Source organism: Mesoplodon densirostris, chromosome 4 (genome assembly GCF_025265405.1).
Source record: "Mesoplodon densirostris isolate mMesDen1 chromosome 4, mMesDen1 primary haplotype, whole genome shotgun sequence".
Taxonomy (NCBI): domain Eukaryota; kingdom Metazoa; phylum Chordata; class Mammalia; order Artiodactyla; family Ziphiidae; genus Mesoplodon; species Mesoplodon densirostris.
This window is the reverse complement of record NC_082664.1, coordinates 45,984,923-46,002,570: the sequence shown is the minus strand read 5'-3', so window position 1 is coordinate 46,002,570 and position 17,648 is coordinate 45,984,923. Positions and strand designations below refer to the sequence as shown.

Sequence of the window (17,648 nt, the reverse complement as noted above, 5' to 3'; positions counted from 1 at the left end):
TAGCCCCTGCTCGCTGCAACTAGAGAAAGCCCGCGCACAGCAGTGAAGACCCAACACAGCCAAAAATAAATAAACAAATACATAAATAAATTTATTTAAAAAATTATGATAAACGTTTCTAGCTGTAAAAGGTGTGTGAAATCAAGAACTATGTCGTAGGAAATTGTTTAAAAGCCATACACTGAACTTCTTTCTTGCCCTCCTCCAAACCTCTGGAATATAATTTCTTTTTTTTCTTCCTTTCTACACAGGGCCAGTTGTATCCCTGGCTTTTGATAGAGAATTTTCCTACCCATTCTGGACTTAGGAATATATATCCAAATTAAAGGTTTTAGTGTGATAAGAAAAAGTCACTTTGAAACCCAGGAACTTATTAGCATAAATTACATTCCAGCTGAATCAGCTACTGAAAGCTCCATTTGAAAAATGTCGCTCTAGTTTATATACTCCTTCCCCCTCCTATGCAGGGTCCAGAACATAATAGTATTTCTATGTTTTGCAGAAGGAAATATGTCCCAGCTCCACTGGAATGTTCATTGAGTTGGGAATTAGACTTCTCCTCCAGAAACCAAAACCACCTAGAGCCAGTGTTCATGATTGTTCTGTTTGGTTCAGCCACTCTATTAAAATTTTTTGACAGTGTCCAGAAGGGCAGAGGCCTCTGTGAAGAACTAAATATCTGTTTTCCTAATTATGAGCCTTACCAATTCAGTGTTTAGATGATAATGATTTCTTCCAAATTTGGCTCTGACGTCATAAGTACGATTTGTAAAAATGTATAACAACAATAATAACAATTATTGTTATAACAACTAATTCCATTTAATATCCATTGAATGGCTTCATTCCTGCATTTACTGGCAGAGCTGGAAGTAGTTTGGCTTTCATCTTTGGGAGGCAAATAAATTTAGTGTCATTCATGCGACAAAGACTCCTTCTGATGTGACCACACAAGCCATGCTGCATGCGTTTATCTGACAATACTTTTCTCCTTTCACATGTCCCCTTGTGAACAATTAAATAGTTGATCTACAGAGCCTAAACCTGTTGAATGCTATGAGCTAATTTGTACAAGATAAATGTGGGAGCCTGTGCAAGAATCAAACAAAACTAGAACTTTATTTTAAATCAATTCCATAAGATTTCTTAATAATTGTGCTTATAATTGTCATGTGAAACATGTGACCTGCTTGAAATTTTGTAAGATAGATCTTTGATCTTTTTTATTATAGTGCTGCTGGATTAAAGAAATACTTTAACAAACACCTTCATCTCAGCTGAAAGCTCCCCCAGCAGTGTGCAGTCTCCTGCAGGAACTCACTGTCACCTCCCATGGAGAGGTGACACCTCTCTAGATCTTGTTGCCTGCGTGAAGTAGTACACGTACACACACACACACACACACACACACACACACACAGAGGGACATGTGCCTGGCGGGGTCATTGTGTCCCTGAAACAGCAGAATCCTAGTCCTTCCCAAGCATGCGTGTGCATGCGCGTGTGCACACACACACACACACACACACACACGAGTAAAATCCATTCCACGCAACTCCATTACCATCACTGTCTTCCCTTCTTTACTGGCTTCCCCAAGCCATGGTCCACTAGGCAGGGAGCTCCAACATTACTACTATTTGCCTCTTTCCAAACTGAGATTTTGCCATCTACACATTTGATCTGATTCCACTTTCCCCCAAAGAGTGTAGATTCCGTTGTAGATTCCCAGGACCTCTCAAAGAACAGCCTCCTCCCAACACAGCTTCGCCAGGCACTTTGAGGACAGATATGGGTCGGAAAGCTTGGAGCCCTGAACTCACAGCCACCACTGGGCTTCCAAAACCATGCTGGGGCCGGGGCCACAGACTTGCAATAAGGAATGAGTGGAGTGCCCATCAGTGTGTTTTGTAAATGAGTATCTCATCCACTCAATTTTTTAAAACTCATTTTAAAAAATTCATTTAATCATAAACAGTTTTTGAGCTCTACAGTGTTCCAGGCCCCGGGTACTAGGTTTTCAGAGGGGGAGGGGAACCAGACAGACTAGGGCCTGTTCCCTAGGGAACTTCCAATCTAGAGAAGGAGAAAACCAAAATGCAAGCATTTAAAATCTACCCGAGGGGCTTCCCTGGTGGCACAGTGGTTGAGAGTCCGCCTGCCGATGCAGGGGACACGGGTTCGTGCCCCGGTTTGGGAAGATCCCGCACGCCGCGGAGCGGCTGGGCCCGTGAGCCATGGCCGCTGGGCCTGCGCGTCCGGAGCCTGTGCTCCGCAACGGGAGAGGCCACAGCAGTGAGAGGCCCGCGTACCGCAAAACCATAAAAAATAAAATAAAATAAAATAAAATCTACCTGAGGATCCTTTTGTACCACCACCACATTTAACCCCACTGAGGAGATCAAACCTGCTGGCTCAGTGTCACAAACGCTGATTGAGAACTGTCTACCCCACCACTGCCTCAACACAAATTAACACGGTTCCCACCCACGGAGACGTCCTCATCTCACCCCTAGGTCACAGAGAGCCCTGCTGAATCCACAAATGGCTGCACTGGATCACAAAGCAGTTCCTTTCGCCACACTTCCATCTTGGTCCTCCTCTCCCCACACCTCTTCTCCCCTCAGCATCCATAATACCCTGCTTTGCTTGGCTACACCTCGTCCTTCTGCGGATCTCAACGGCACCGGATTAAGAAAATACTAGTGCTACCTGCCTACAGAGAAGAAACCTTCTCACTTCTCCATTGCCACCATGGTAACGGAGAAGGGAAGAGACAGGTAAGAAAAGCATGCTGAGTGCTCTCAGGCTCAGTGCCTGACTCTCTGGGACCCACCACTCAGGTTCTAAGAGGTGCAATGGCTCCCTCAGGCCCTCAGCACATGCTGTTGCTTCACTCCGTTGCTGGAAGAGAACAGGCCCCTCTTCCACAAAGCAATGAGAAGGAATCAGCACTTCTGTAACATTCTTGCCAAAAATGTATAACCTCAATGTGGTCACAAGAAAATAGCACCCAAACCCAAATTAAGGGACACTCTGCAAAATACCTGACCAGTACTCTTCAAAAGTGTCAAAGCTGTGAACGACAAGGAAAGACAAAGAGTGTGACACAGATTGCAGGGGACTGAGGAGTTGTGACAACTAAATGCAGTAAGGGATCCCGGATTAGATTCTAGAACGGAAGAAATATTAGTGGAAACACTAGTGAATCCGAATCCAAGTCTGCCGTGTAGTTAATAGTTAATAATATTGCACTAATGTCAGTTTCTTGGTTTTGATCATTGTACTGTAGTCACGTAAGCTATTAAATTAGGTGAAATCAGGGGAAGGGTATACAGGAACTCTCTGAGTTATTTTTGCAACTTTTCTATAATTCTAAGATGATTTCCAAATAAAGCGGTTTAAAGAATTTTTTTTAAGGCAAAGCACTTCTTTTCTCTCTTAGTCCTTGTCGTTCTTTATTGAAAGCTTTAAGCCTCAAGATGAGCAATAGCTAGCACAGTGGTCTTTACTACTTGGGCGCACCAATGATCAAAGAGACAAGATCCTTAAGGCCAAAGGCCACAGCCCTGCCATTCAGGTAGGTGGTCCTCACTGGCCCTGGGCCTGAGTCCCCTCCTGGTGGCTCTCCAGTGGGACCTGGGTGAGGACTGGGCATCTCCAGGGAGCCTGAGGCTCTGTTGCAGCATCTTGGGGGAGGCTCAGGAGAGGTCTGTGGGATTAACTTCCCCGAAAAGCCACTGGACTCACACCCAGTTTGAAGACAGCAGGATCTCTCGCCTTGGATTATTCCTGTGGTCTGGGTTTTCTCTTTTCAGGCAGTCCTTCTCCAGGAGAAGAGGGAGTGAAGGCAAAGCACCCTTAATTCCCTAATTCTTTCCAAAGATGATTCAGGTTTTTGCAGCTTCATTAGCATTTGCAGATAGAAATACATTTTAAGTGGTATTATGCTAAGTAATTATTCTTACAGGATGTGAAATTAAACACATTTTACTCAGCATGAAATTATTCCTGCCACGTACAGAGTTTGGTGACAGCTTGAGAGTTGGGACAGTGGGTTGCACGAGGGGAGAAGCAATCTATGTATTAAAAAAAAAAAGGCCAACCCAAAATATTCCACCAAAGGTAAGTCCTCGTAGCAAAATAATTTTGGCTGGATGGAATATTAAACCTGCTACTATAAATTTCACGCCTTGCATTCTTAAAGCAGATGCAGAGGGATGATGCCAAAAATTAATTGGAAATAATGCGACTTGTCTTGTGTACTCTATCCAGTAGAGGGCATAGCAGATAAGCATTGTGTGTGTTGGTGACTTAGCGACTGATAAGGCTTGTTTGTAATTGCTTCTGTAAAGATATGTAGCAGCATGCTTGGCTGCTTATTTACATTTAGGAATGTGGTTCAGAATAGGAGGTTTAGATTTATAACTTTGTTTTTGTCTGTCAGCACATGGGAGACTTTGGGTCGTTGTGAGCATTATATTTACCAATGCGTAATGTTAAATTGCTGGATTTAATTGTTACAGTACAGTGAATTATTCTATTATTTCTTACTTTTTTATCCTAAGGAAAATTCAAACTTTCCAGGCTTTAGGGCAGGATAAAATGGCTCTGAGCATGTCAATGTCTCAAGAGCACATTATTTTCTTATTGGATTGTATTAACTTTACAGATGGAAATTTGAAGGAGAATTAGAAGGCTTAGAGATGGGAAATTTGGAGAAGAAAAGAATAATGTCTTAAGATTTCTGGAGGGGTTAACTGGTAAGTCATTTTGAAAGCTGCTGATGCTAATTCTCATAGCAAGAGACATAGCAGACCCTAAAATTATCAGGAACGAGGCACAGAACTGCTAAGAAAGAAGAGAATCTTGTGTCACACTCAGAATTGCCAGAGGATTATTCAGGTTTTCTGTCTCTGTCTCAGTCTCTGTCTCTGTCCCTCCCTCCCTCCTGCTTTCTCAATACCTGCTATAACTGGCACAGATTTTTCTTCTGTAAACTCCTAATAGGGCAACTTTCCATGATCTAGGCAGAGGGTGTTTGGCAGTTCCACTTAGTTTAAAAAACAAACACAGCCTCCCGCCTCAGATGCACGTATTTGGACCTGAAAGGACAGCAACATGACATATATAAACAAACATTCATCCATAAGCACTCTAATTTGCAGCTGAAGGGAAAGCTGTGGGAATAAACCACAACATAATAAAACCTAGCAGACAATAACGTTAAAAGGAAAACGGCACAGGCCCGCCTCCTGCCAGGGAACCGGCTATTTCCTGAGGATCAAGCGGCTGGGAGGCGGCAAGCACAGGTGTCCTGTCCATGCTGTGGGATCGGATCTCGGCCAGGCACCAGCCGGCTGGGCTCGAGTCCTGGCCGTCACCGCCTCCGCCACCACCACGGACGCCCCTTCCTCCACCTTTACCCCCAGAGCTCTTCCCCACCATTTCGGAGGCTTCCACGCAATCCCCAGGTCAGAAGTGCCCCTTTGGGAAAACAAGCTGGGGAAGAAACTCACCACAGTGCTGGCTTCTGAGCCGGGGACGAGGAGCGTGGGCTCCAGGGTGGCAGGAGACTTGCTGTGTGCCAGTTTTTCGCTTTGAATTTTGTACCGTGAGCAAGTATTGCCTAATCTTAAAAGTGTAGAGAAACGGAACCTGAACCTAAGAGAGATGAAGAGTGACTTGCCCGTTCTTGGACCTGCTCTTGTTCTTGGACCTGCTCTTGTTTACTCTCTCCTTGCCACATTGTCTTTTTCCCCTTGTGCTTTTCATAAAGGAACAATGAGTCTTTCTCCCGGGGACAGACTCTACTGCAGATCTTGTTATTTCTCCTTGGAAACTTTAATTTGTTGTTTATATTATAGCACTCTATTTCTTTACAAATGGACTCTTCCCTTGTGTGTGTGTGTGTGTGTCTGTGATGAGTGACAAGAGGTGGTGAAGGACCCCTGTAGGAGGGGAGGGAAGGAACCAGAGAGATGACAGGGAGAGAATGGGGAAGGGCCGCTCATCGTTGGAAAAGTTGTGGCAGGAGAATTCGACCTGAAAGCTTCTAAATTTAGGGTTGAGTTTTAGGATAAATTCAAGTTAATGTGAAAGTTAGGGCCTCCAGGGCTCCGCCTCCCATCCATCACTCAAAACACTATTGGCACAGAAAGCTATATGTGCACCCAAAATGGCAAGAGCCTCAATTTGGTTCCTACATAGCTGCAGCTGCCAATAAAAAGCCTGAATCTTGGGCTTCCCTGGTGGCGCAGTGGTTGAGAGTCCACCTGCCGATGCAGGGGACACGGGTTCGTGCCCCAGTCTGGGAAGATCCCACATGCCGCAGAGCGGCTGGGCCCGTGAGCCACGGACGCTGAGCCTGTGTGTCTGGAGCCTGTGCTCCGCAAATGGGGGAGGCCACAACAGTGAGAGGCCCGCGTACAGCAAAAAACAAAACAAAAACAAACAACAAACAAACAAAAGCCTGAATCTTGCCTCTCTTCTTAGATAGCTGCTTCTCTTGCCTTAACATCTTTCTAAGCAGAAGCTATATTTAATATTGCAAATAACTACTCCCGTGGTTTATCGGTCAGGGTCCCCCTTGCAAAGTCTGGAATCCATTCCAGCTAGTGTCAGCAGAAAGGGCCTTAGTACATGGCGTTAAATGGCTCACAAATTAGCAGAGACAGGCTCTAGGTTGGTCCTTTCCAGGATGAGCTCAACACTGCTCTGCAGAGCTGGGTCACCAGCAGAACTGTGGCTTCCACCACCAGGAAGCTCTCTGTCAAAGCAGGAAGCTACTCCAGAACCACAACACCCCTGCCGCCCTCGGGAAGCCACCATGGTCAGGAAGCCCCTGTATCTGCTACAGCCTGAACCACCCGAGTGGACACTAGAACCCACACCAGGAAACAGCTGACCTGCCATAGCTTTCAACACACAGAGCCAGTGATCAGACACAGCGAAACTAAATGTGCATGACCACACCTCCAGCAAAAAGAACAGAAGCAAGGGCTGTGTCTCACTCCTGCCTTCCGAACAGACCTCACTTCCAGAACCCCAGCTGCAAGGTTGGTGTCTGAGAAGTACAGTTTTCATTTCCCAGCCTCTGCAGTATGGAAGGCATTCTAGAAGGCGGTTGGAATAAATGTCAAACATCAGTACACTGTGTCTGTTACACTTCAAAGAGTTACAGTGCTGAAAACATGGTTTTTTGGAAAAAGCTTATTTACAAACTGTACACAAAATAGTTTCTTTTAAACCAAAAATAAATGTGCATTCTGAAATGGACAAATTCGTAAAGCGGGATTGTCCCAACAAGAATTTATAGGTATTGCGGTCAACACACAAAGAAGCCGGGGATGGGAATTCTTTCATTTCCTCTATCCTAGTAATAGAGGAATCAGCAAAGGCCAATATACTGTAACTGTTTATGTGATATCTGGAGCACGGTAAACAGTACATTATTAGAAGATGGAGCAGAAGGGCAAATAGCAGCTGATTTCACCTAGTAGTGGCACAGGAACTGGTGTGGACTCCCCTGTTGTGAAGGCTAGAACTGAGAAAGGCAACTATTACATCATCAGTGGAACGGGTTAAAGATGTAAAGTGGTCACGGTGGGAATTGGGTCTGCATACAGGAGTAGTGGAATCAACATGCCTCTAGCAAGATCAGAGGGCCTGCTGATAGGAGAGAAATACATGTTGTATTTCCTTTCCATTGTCACTTGAGAAGCCATCTGAGGACAACTTGGGCATGAGTGGGAGTATCTCCTTGGGCCACTGCTGGAAGGCAGAGCAGGAAGTACCACTCAAGAGTCGGAACTAGGTCAAAGTTGTTTTTGCTGCAGGAAAAAAGCAGCTTAAAAAAAGAATTTCTGAGAACTCAAAATCCAATGACCCAAGAGACTACAATACACACACTGTCCCAAGACTTTCAGAAGCTGGAAGACCACTTACAAAGAAAAGCATAACCTATAACCAAATACAGAGGCCACAGATTGTGGAAGGAGGTGGATAGAGCAAAAAGACACAGCAGAGATTATCCTGTGGGGAACCCTTACAAAGCCTCGCGCAATTTATGATGGAAAGTCAGGAGTCCAACTGAGAACCAGAGCGTGAAACAGGTAGCTGAGTTGCGATGGCCATGCAGAGTGCAGCTCCCTGATGTCACAGCGTAAAGTTCAATAGCATTGTGCCTTGAGGGGAAGCAGAGTCAACTGCTCTAAAGCTTTGAGTTACTGACGACCTTCAGCATAGACATTAACTTGTCTTAGTCTTTTCAGTTATTTACTTTTTTAATAGATTTTTTAAAAAGTATCTACTATGTGTAAGGTAATATGAAAACCATAGGTATGGTACTTTAGGGGGGTTATTGCTTTATGAGGGCCAAATAGAAATGAAAAAGCAATTACATTGTAATGTGGTAACTGCTAAAAAAAAAAAAAAAAGGAGAGCACAGAGGATTATGCAGGAAACCCACCCAAACTCGGAGTGGGCGAATGGCAGAGAAAGCTGCCTGGGGAGGAGACACTGAGAGGGGAGGAGGAGAGTCAGCCAGGCAGACAGCGGAGGGGGCTAGAGCAGGAGGAGAAAGTATTTCAGGAAGAAGGAATAGTGAGTGAAAAGCCTCAAAGTGGAGACAGAGTGTAGCACATTCAAGAATTTATAGTAATTCTGGATGTTTGAAGTGTGTAATCTGAAGTAGTAGTGGCAAGAAATGAGGCTGTGAAGCGAGCATGGACCAGCCCATAAAGGACCTGAAGACTCACGTGAAAGAGCTTGGATTGTATGTTAGGGTGATGGGGAACTATTGGAAAAGTTCTATGCTGGAGTGTGATGCCATGTGAATTTAGGATGATCAGAGCGACAGCAGTGTAGAGAACAGACTGGAGTAGGGGCAAGGTTGAGAAAGAGAAACCCATCAGATGTGGCTGCAGTCACATAGAGGTGATAATGTGGCCTGAGCTGGGGCGACAGTGAAAGGCAGAAAAATGGGCATATTCTAGAGAACCACAAACCTGGAAAGGGCTCTTAACTCTGCCTAGCAATCCCGGTAAGCTTGATCTCGCTCTCTCCAAGACAACTATCACAAGTTTCTTCTTTCCTCTAAACTCCAGCTCCTTTCCTCTTAGCTATCTCCCATTTAATTGAAAAAACAGAAGCCATTAGAAAGGATTTCTCTTTTCCTCGCCATCACACCTACCTGCTCCTGTGCCCATCTTCCCCTTCTCCGCTTTTGAACCCTTCTCCTGTCACAAGCCAACCCGGTCCCAGCCGTGACATCCTATGATGGCCACCTTCTCAAGGACTCTGATCCTTCGGACTTCTTATCTTCCACATCATGGGTACCTCATTCCTTCCCTCTCCCTCTCTTTCCTCCACGATCTGGCTTTGCCTCTCTCTCCAAACTTCCGTGGGTCTGTTCTACTCCTTACGCCTACACTTCAGCCACACTAGCTCCAAACACTCCAAGCTCCTTCCTACCTGAAGGGCCTGTGTAAAAGCTGCTCCACCTACTTGGAAAGGATCTTGCCACTTGTACTGGGTTGAATCATGTCTCCCCCAAAATTCATGTCCACCCAGAATTTCAGGATGTGAACTTATTTGGAAATAGGACCTTCGTAGATATAATTAATTAAGGTTAAGTCACACTGGGTAAAAGTGGGCCTTAAATCCAATGACGGGTATTCTTATAAGATGAGGAGAGGACATATAAAGATATAGGCACAGAGGGAAGGGGACCATGTGAAGATGGAGGCAGATGTTGGAGTGGTGTGTCTACAAGCCAAGGACTGTGGGTAACCATAGCAACCAGGAAGGGGCGACAAAAAATCCTTCCCTAGAGCCTTTGGAGGGAGCATGGCCCTGCTGATACCTTTGGTTTCTGACCTCTAGCCTCGAGAACTGTGAGAGGTAAAACTCTGTTGTTTGCAGCCTCCCAATTTGTGGTCCTTCGCTATGGTGCCATTCTCACATGACCCATCCCTTCTAAGCCCTGTGCCTTCCCTAGGGGGTTCTTCCCTGGCCACCTTATCTAAGAGTTTCTCTCATATTTTTCTTCTTTGCTGAAACAAGTTCATTTTCTTTATAGTCCTTATCATGAGAGGATGTCATATGTGTATTGGCTTATTTTTGTCTATATTATCTATTTCCCACACTAAACTCTAAGCTCCAAGAGGGCAGGGATCACATCTGATTGTTTACCTCTCTAGTACTGGCCTAAAACCTGGTAAGTATTCAGTAGATATTTGGTAAATGAGTGAAATCATAAATAAAGGAAGGAAGGAATGAGGTACTTAGAAGTTGGAGTGGACAGGATTCATGACTGGTTAGATGGAAAGGAAGGGGCTGGAGTGGTCAGGGATTCCAGGTATCCCACTCAAGTCCTTGGTGGATTCAGCTGCCTTTCATTGAACTGCCGAGCATGGGAGGAAGAGCAAGTTTGGGGAAAGGTACTGAGTTCGGTTTTGGAGTTGTGAGTCTGAGGTGTCTGTGGGTCATTCAGAAGTAGAGGTCAACTAACTGGCATCCCTGTTTCTGCCTTCCCACCTCCCCCAGCCTGTCTGTAACACAGCAGGCCAGGGGAGCCTTTAAAAACATGAACAGATGACATCCCTGCTCTGCTTACCACCTTCCAGTGGCTCTCACTATTTATTTTACTGGTTTATTCATTCTCCGACTTCTCTGACTCTAGCAAGATATTTGTTCCATGAGGGCAGGGCTTTCTGTCTCTTTTGTTCACTACATGTATCCAGTACCTACAACAATGTCTGGCAGGTAGGAGGTACCCAATAAAATGTTGGATAAAGCAATAAGATTCCATTAGGACTCTGGGTTATGGGTCTGGCACTCAAGGAGTGAATTCTGGGCTGAAGATGAGTATTGGAAGCTGTTGACAGATGATAGATTAGATAGGCAGATAGATAGATAGGTAGGTAGAGAAAGCTCCTGGAGTGGATGTGATCTCCCATGGGCAGGACATAAAGTGGAAGAGAAAGTGGGTTAGGACCAAGCCCCAAGAAACATGAACCTTTAAGAGAAGGGCAGAGAAAGTGGTATCCTCAAAGGAGACTAGGAGGCAACAGCCGGTGTGGTATCAAATAACCAAGGCTGGAGAGCACTCCATAGAGGGAGTGATCCACAGTCAAGTACGACTGAGAGGAAGCAGACTAAGAATGGCAGCTTCATGAGATGGTAGAGGTGACCATCCAGTTCCAGTGTGGAGGAATGAGTTGGAGGGAGGATATGCAGACAGGAAGCTTAGCAGCTGGTATGGACAAATCTCCGAGAAATCACACTGAGGAGAGACTGGATGATTACTGGGGTCAACATGCAGGTTTTCGTTTAATGATTGGCGAGAGTAGAGCCAGCTTCAATGCTGATGAGAAGGAATAAGCAAAAAGAACAGTTTGTGGACACAGCTGAGAGCCTGAAGTGCCTGTTCTACAGCAGTGAGAATGGGCTGTAGAACAGGTAAAGAAAAAGGGACAAGTGCTTCTGTGGAGGAGGGGTCAAAGAAAGGGGGGGCAGTAGCTTACAATGGCAAGAATGTGTTTCTCGCTCACAGTCTGTAATTAGATTGGAGATTGGCCGATCTAAGTTGGAGCTGGCCCTTGGCTCCAGGCTGTTCAAAGAATCTCTCATTTTCTGGGACCAGCAGAGCATGTTCTTATTGCAATGGCAGAAGCCAGTGGAGAAAACCCAACCATACAAGCACATCTCTAGCCTGTGCTGACATTCCATATGCTATCATCCCATCAGTGAAAGAAAGTCACTTGGCCAAGCTCAAAATCAAGAGTTGGGGAAAGTATACTTTGCCAGCTTGAGGCCATGGCAAGGCTGTGAATGTGTAATTCTATTATGGGGGTGGGGGCGGGTGAAGAATTGAGGATGATATTATCATTTTCATTTATTTTTATTTTTATTTTCTATATTTTGGCCACACAGCTTGCAGGATCTTAGTTCCCCAACCAGGGATTGAACCCACAGCCTCAGCAGTGAAAGCACAGAGTCCTAACCACTGGACCACCAGGGAATTCCCAACATTATCATTTTAATGACTATCACCTCATCTAGGCTGTATGTGGTACAATTGCTGTAGCTCCCAACCAGCCTCCCCACTTCTGATTAATCCTTTAAGGCATCAGATTCATCCTTCTCACACGCCATTATCATGGTGTCACTCTGCTTTCCAAACCCTGCCTATAAGATAAAGTCCAAAGTCCTTGGCCAGGTATTCAAAGCCTCCCAACCCAACTTGTGCAGTGTATTCCCTTCACTCTCCAAGATGGACGCTCCTCTTGGGCCAGCTTAATACTACTCACCCTCCCCCAAACACTTCCTTTCTTAACCACTTCACCACTTATCTAAAGTTTCCTTATCCAAGGTCTAGCTTCCATGAATTCATCCCAAACTCCTCCAGCCCCTCTTCTGAACTCCTGTAAGTAAATGTCAACTGAGTTTTTACTACCCTTTTAAAAAGTAATTATATAGGAACTTAAATATAGTGACTTAAATTATAACTACGTTTTATTTACATATTTGCTAAACAAATATTTGCTCTTTTCAGCCTCCATTTGTCAACCAACTAATATTGTGATTGGCCTCTTACCAGGAGCTGAATGCTTATTGGAAACCTGGCAGAGCCCTGCCCCTCAGGAGTCTCCAGTGGAGTACAAAAACAGGGCAACGGGTACTTGCACTGCAATAAATGCTACCCTGTGGGGGGAACATGGAAAGCCCATAGGAGGGCACTATCCCAATGGTGGTGGTCAGGGGCCGATGGTCAGGGGCTGACTAAGTCTAAGAGAGGGTAAGGTGATCCAGGCTGAGAGGATGGCACGGGTAAAGGCACGGAGGCTTGAAGGAAGGCAGTGTGTTTAGGGAATAAGGTCTGTGTGATTCCTAAGTAGGAGCGAGGGCTGCAGTAACAGGGAGACAGCGTGGAACGGTGGGTTGAGGCCATCTGCTGAAGGATTTTGTGTGCCACCCGCAGGAATTTGAACTTTATTGGGGAGTGGGGACGAGATGAGGCCAGAGAAACATATGGGGTGGATGGGTCTCCCCTTTATGTTTCTTCTCAGGGTTACACATGGCAGTATTTGCCCTCCAAACGGCAGCCAAGGGCTGAACATACAGCAAGAGCCCCGTGCCATCCTAGAGCCTGCTTCCCCTCTTAGCACGTCTCAGCCCTAAACTGAAAGGGGGGTCTTTGAGACGATTTAGCAGTTTCCCATTGCCAGACAGTCCCCGGACCCTCTGTCCTACCCACCTCCCAGGATGACGAGCAGTGGGTCCCCATTCTGGGGTAGGGCTGCAACAACACCTGCACAGCCCTCTTCACTCCTGCCCGTGGCAGCCAGGGAGTGGACTGTCCTTTTAGGACCTGTTAACATAGGCTTGATCTTCAATTTGTTCTTCAATTTATCCCTAATTTAGAGGCAGGGAAAAGTATTTCATCTCCCTCCATCTTTTCAAAGTGTTTTCAAGCACCATCCATAGGAGCCTCGGCTGCTTGGCAGAGAGATCCCTTTGGAACCTTCGGCGCCCTCCGAGGCTGGAGGAAGCCCCCATCACAGGGTCACCTCTCAACATGGCTCTGTGTGTTCTGGAGTTTGGTAAATACCAGCATCACAACGCTGTTTCCTTTGTTAACTCATTCGTATGCTGTCACCCTTCCTCTCATCGCTCCATGCAGGTGTACACGGTTCATTCACAATGTTGCCCCACTGCCCCCAGGCCCTTCGTGCCCTGGCCCTGTGTTTGGTAAGGTGGATATTGCCTTCCTCCCTCTCACCTGCCAGAGACAGCAGCAGGACCTCCCCAGCATGCACAGTTCCACGGTCCCCACCTAGGAATGCCCCACTCAATACTGCTTTCTGGCTACAGCCCCTTTCTTTGCCTTCAGAGATTGGCAGAAAGCTTCCCACATAGCTCTCTACCTACACATTCAGAATGACATGTGTAATTTTATTGTTTCTAGAGGAGGTCAGTGAACCACACTGAGCCTTCGAACATTCCTCACTAAGTCTTTTGCCCAACACACCTTTACATCTTACCGCCATAATCTGTTTGCTTTCTTGAGATGACCGCGCATCTCCCTGGTTATGAGGATGGAGCGGGGCCTGCAGGCTCCAGCCTCCAGTTTGCGTCTCTAGGCACGTCTTCCAGGAGCGCTAGCCCTGGGTGAGGAGCTGGCGTGTGGCATGTGGTCAAGAGTGTGAGCTCTGAGCCCAGGGGACTTGTGATGCCACCCTCCCTTCTCATTTACCAGCTACGGGGGTCTCTGTCTGAGTTGAAGCCACCAGCAGGTGGTAGGAATTCTGTTCTTCCAAAGCCCTAAGTTTGAATACCAACTCTACCATCTTCTGGTTGAACAACCTTACCCAAATTCCTGAACTTCCCTGAGCCTCTTTTGCTACCCTGTAGAATGGGCACAATACTTACATGGAACTATACATTGGAAATACACATGGGAGTTAATACTACAATATCCATTTCATCCCTGTACCATTAGGTAGTGGCAACGTTACCATCTGGAGAAACAGGGAAGCTACCAGAAGCCATCCTGTAACTACAAGGAGAGTTCTGACTCTGTGGACTACAATCAGCAAGACTGAATGAACCCAAAGTCTTTAGTAAAATATTTATAATGGTTGTTTGAATTGTTGTCTCTCCAACAGACTGTAGGCTTCTCTAAGATAGGGACTTTGATAGGTCTGGCACATAGGTAGTATCAGTCCTCAAACTTCATCCTTCTTGAATATTGTGTTGACTCTTCCTGGTCTTTTGCCTTTCTATATAAAGCTTCTAATCAGCTTGTTAATATTCACTTGCTGGGATTTTGATAGGAATTAAATTAAATCAATATAGATCAAGTTGGGAAGAATTGACTTCTTAACAATATTGAGTCTTCCTAGCCACGAGCACTGAATACCTCTCAATTTACTTAGATCTTCTGTGATTTCTTTCATCAGAGTTTTTTGTTTTCCTCATATAGATCTTGCACACGTTTGTTAAACGTATACCTAAATATTTCATTTTTATGTGCTAATGCAAAGATTGTTAATGTTATGTTGTAGGCAACAGGAAGTCAAAGAAGTGGCTAAACAGAGGAGTAATAATGTGCATTAATTTTTAAGGAGATTGTTCTACTAACAGTGTGAAAGGTGGATTATATTTAAGTAAAATTAGAGGTAAGAAGACCAGTCAGGAGAATTGTTTTTCAATGTGTACAAGTGGAAGCAAAGACCTAAGAGAAGTAAGTAAAGGCAGAAGGTATAGGAAATGTTAAATCTGACTCAAGAAATAAGGCGAATAATAAGGATGCTCTTTCTCTGAGAAAGCCAAGCAGACAGATGTTGCAACAGCCTTGACGACTATTCACCTACACCAGTCTTCCCAGGGAAGTGGTATTTAAAGACCAAAAATGGCAGTGTTAGCTGTCTACTCCAGCATCCATTAATCCCTTGCCCTTTTTCCTGCCTAACACAATCCCAATTTTGCTCAGGAATCCTCCTTCCCCACCTGGCCAAGAACTACAGGGTTGGCCTGCTTGGTCTATGGGTGCCCCTATCCCCCTTGCCAGGACTGAATCGGAAATGGGCAAGTGGGCCAATTCTGGCCAGTGGTACAAAAAGGGCTGTCTGCTAAATGGGGTGGGGACAGCAGCAATAAAAAATTTTCCTCCATCCTAAGTGAAAGCTGCAGGAAGAAATGGTCTCCTGCCTTGCTCTGGAGGTTGTCCTGAATTTGTGACTCCTAGAGCTACTGTATCCAACTTGCTATCAGCCTGAGGATGGAGCCAACAGTGAAGGTGGGGTAGCACAGGGAAAGCATCGTTGAGCTGCTGAATCAATGAAACCACATTTCTTTATTGGTTAAGCCAGTATAAACTGGGATTTCTGAGACTTGCACCTGAAAGCATCCTCTCTGTTACACCTGACCTGATTCAGCAGCTAAGCTAAAGAAAGCTCACCTGCTACCCACCCACCCCTCTGAGGATGCTAAGTTCTTTTCTAGTGTCAGGTTAGATCATACCCCTGGAGTAAGGACTTTGCCTGCCTGTTTATGCTCTACTCTCCACATCTAGAACCTGACATTTAGCAGGAACTTAATAAACATCTAATATATCTGTGAATGAATGAAACACTGAAGAGCTAAAATTTGAATCACATTTGTTTGGCTACTCCCCACCCCACATTCTGTTTCCTCCCATTAAAGCTTACCATTACTGGGCTTCCCTGGTGGCGCAGTGGTTGAGAGTCCACCTGCCGATGCAGGGGACATGGGTTCGTGCCCCGGTCCGGGAAGATCCCACATGCCGCGGAGCGGCTGGGCCCGTGAGCCATGGCCTCTGAGCCTGCGCGTCCGGAGCCTGTGCTCTGCAACGGGAGAGGCCACAACAGTGAGTGGCCCGCGTACCACAAAAAACAAACAAAAACTTACCATTATTGAGTTGTGAATGTTGTATGCCTTTGACAAGTGACAAAGATTATAGCAAGAAATAGCTATATCAGAATAGCCTCTGCGTTCGCTATATGAAAAGACAGTCAAACACACTTGTATGATGTTTTCAGAGTTCCTATACAAAGTCTTCTACAAGAAAATTAATGCCAGAAAAAAAGCATACCTCTCTTGGAAAATTGTTCTACTTCCTTCCAGTAGGTTGTATGGATGATCTAATTGAATGTCCTTTTTCACCCTGGCTGCCAGGAAGCTCAGAACCTAATCTGATGCTAAATCACAGTAACTCTATTACACCTCACAGTCAATGCTTGCTTCTTCTTCCTTTCCATGGCTTTGCTTTTCTAATTTTAGTTGAATGACCTTATTGTGTTTGCCTTTATTGTAAGTTGCTTCAAATCCTTTTCAGAAAGAGGTGCGTATTTAAAAAAAAAAAATTAACAACTCAATTCTAAAAAGCCATGCAGAGCCTGAGTTGGCACCACTTGCTCTTTGTAATAGCCTGGAAGGGCCCCCAAAGTAGCCTGGTGCTTTATCTTTACAAACACATGTCAGCCAGAGCAGCGGTGCTCACCGGAGATCTCCCGAGACAAGGGCAAAAATCACCCGTCATTTTCTACTGAATGGGTGTCTGGAGGACCATTCAGTCTCCTAGTGGCTGGATTTGGTGGGGCGGATTAATGTGGAGAGCCCTTGGAAAAATCAGCATCGCCCCTGCCTAAACCAGCTATTGTTCCAGAGGTGAGTGTTCTGTCTAGTTTTGGAGATAGAATCTCTTTCCTGCCTGGCCCCCAGCCCCACTGGCTTTGTATGCAGAGTCCCGTGTCCTTCCCCTTCCCCGTGCACCCCCTCCCCTGACTCTGGACCTCAGGTCTCTCTAGCCAGCCCTCTGTGCCAACTGGCAGAGGGTGCTCTTGTATAGCAGATCTGAATCCCTCCCCACCAATGAGCTCCCGATGCCTTCCCGCTCCAGCCAGGCTGTCTCCACCAGCTGGAGGCCCTGGAACCCTCACGTGGGGCAAACTGCTGTTTTTCTTTCCAAAGACTGGCCTAGGCCATGCCCCCAAACACTGCTAAGCTGGCCTCATTCCCCTTCAAGCTTGTGTGCCCCTCTCTGCACTCCAATTTCCCCACAGGTGGAACAGAATGAAGCTAAATATGGGAGGACGTAGTTTGATTTGTGATATCTATGT

General features: G+C 45.7%; 1 long non-coding RNA gene across 1 annotated transcript in view; it reads right to left on the bottom strand.

Moving 5' to 3' along the window:
• LOC132488233 (uncharacterized) overlaps positions 1-16,349 on the bottom strand; it is a 29,836-nt gene extending 13,487 nt beyond the window's left edge. The window contains exon 1 of the long non-coding RNA XR_009531729.1: positions 16,218-16,349. This is a non-coding gene — a long non-coding RNA (uncharacterized LOC132488233). The remainder of the gene's footprint in view (positions 1-16,217) is intronic.
• Positions 16,350-17,648: the final 1,299 nt, after the last annotated feature.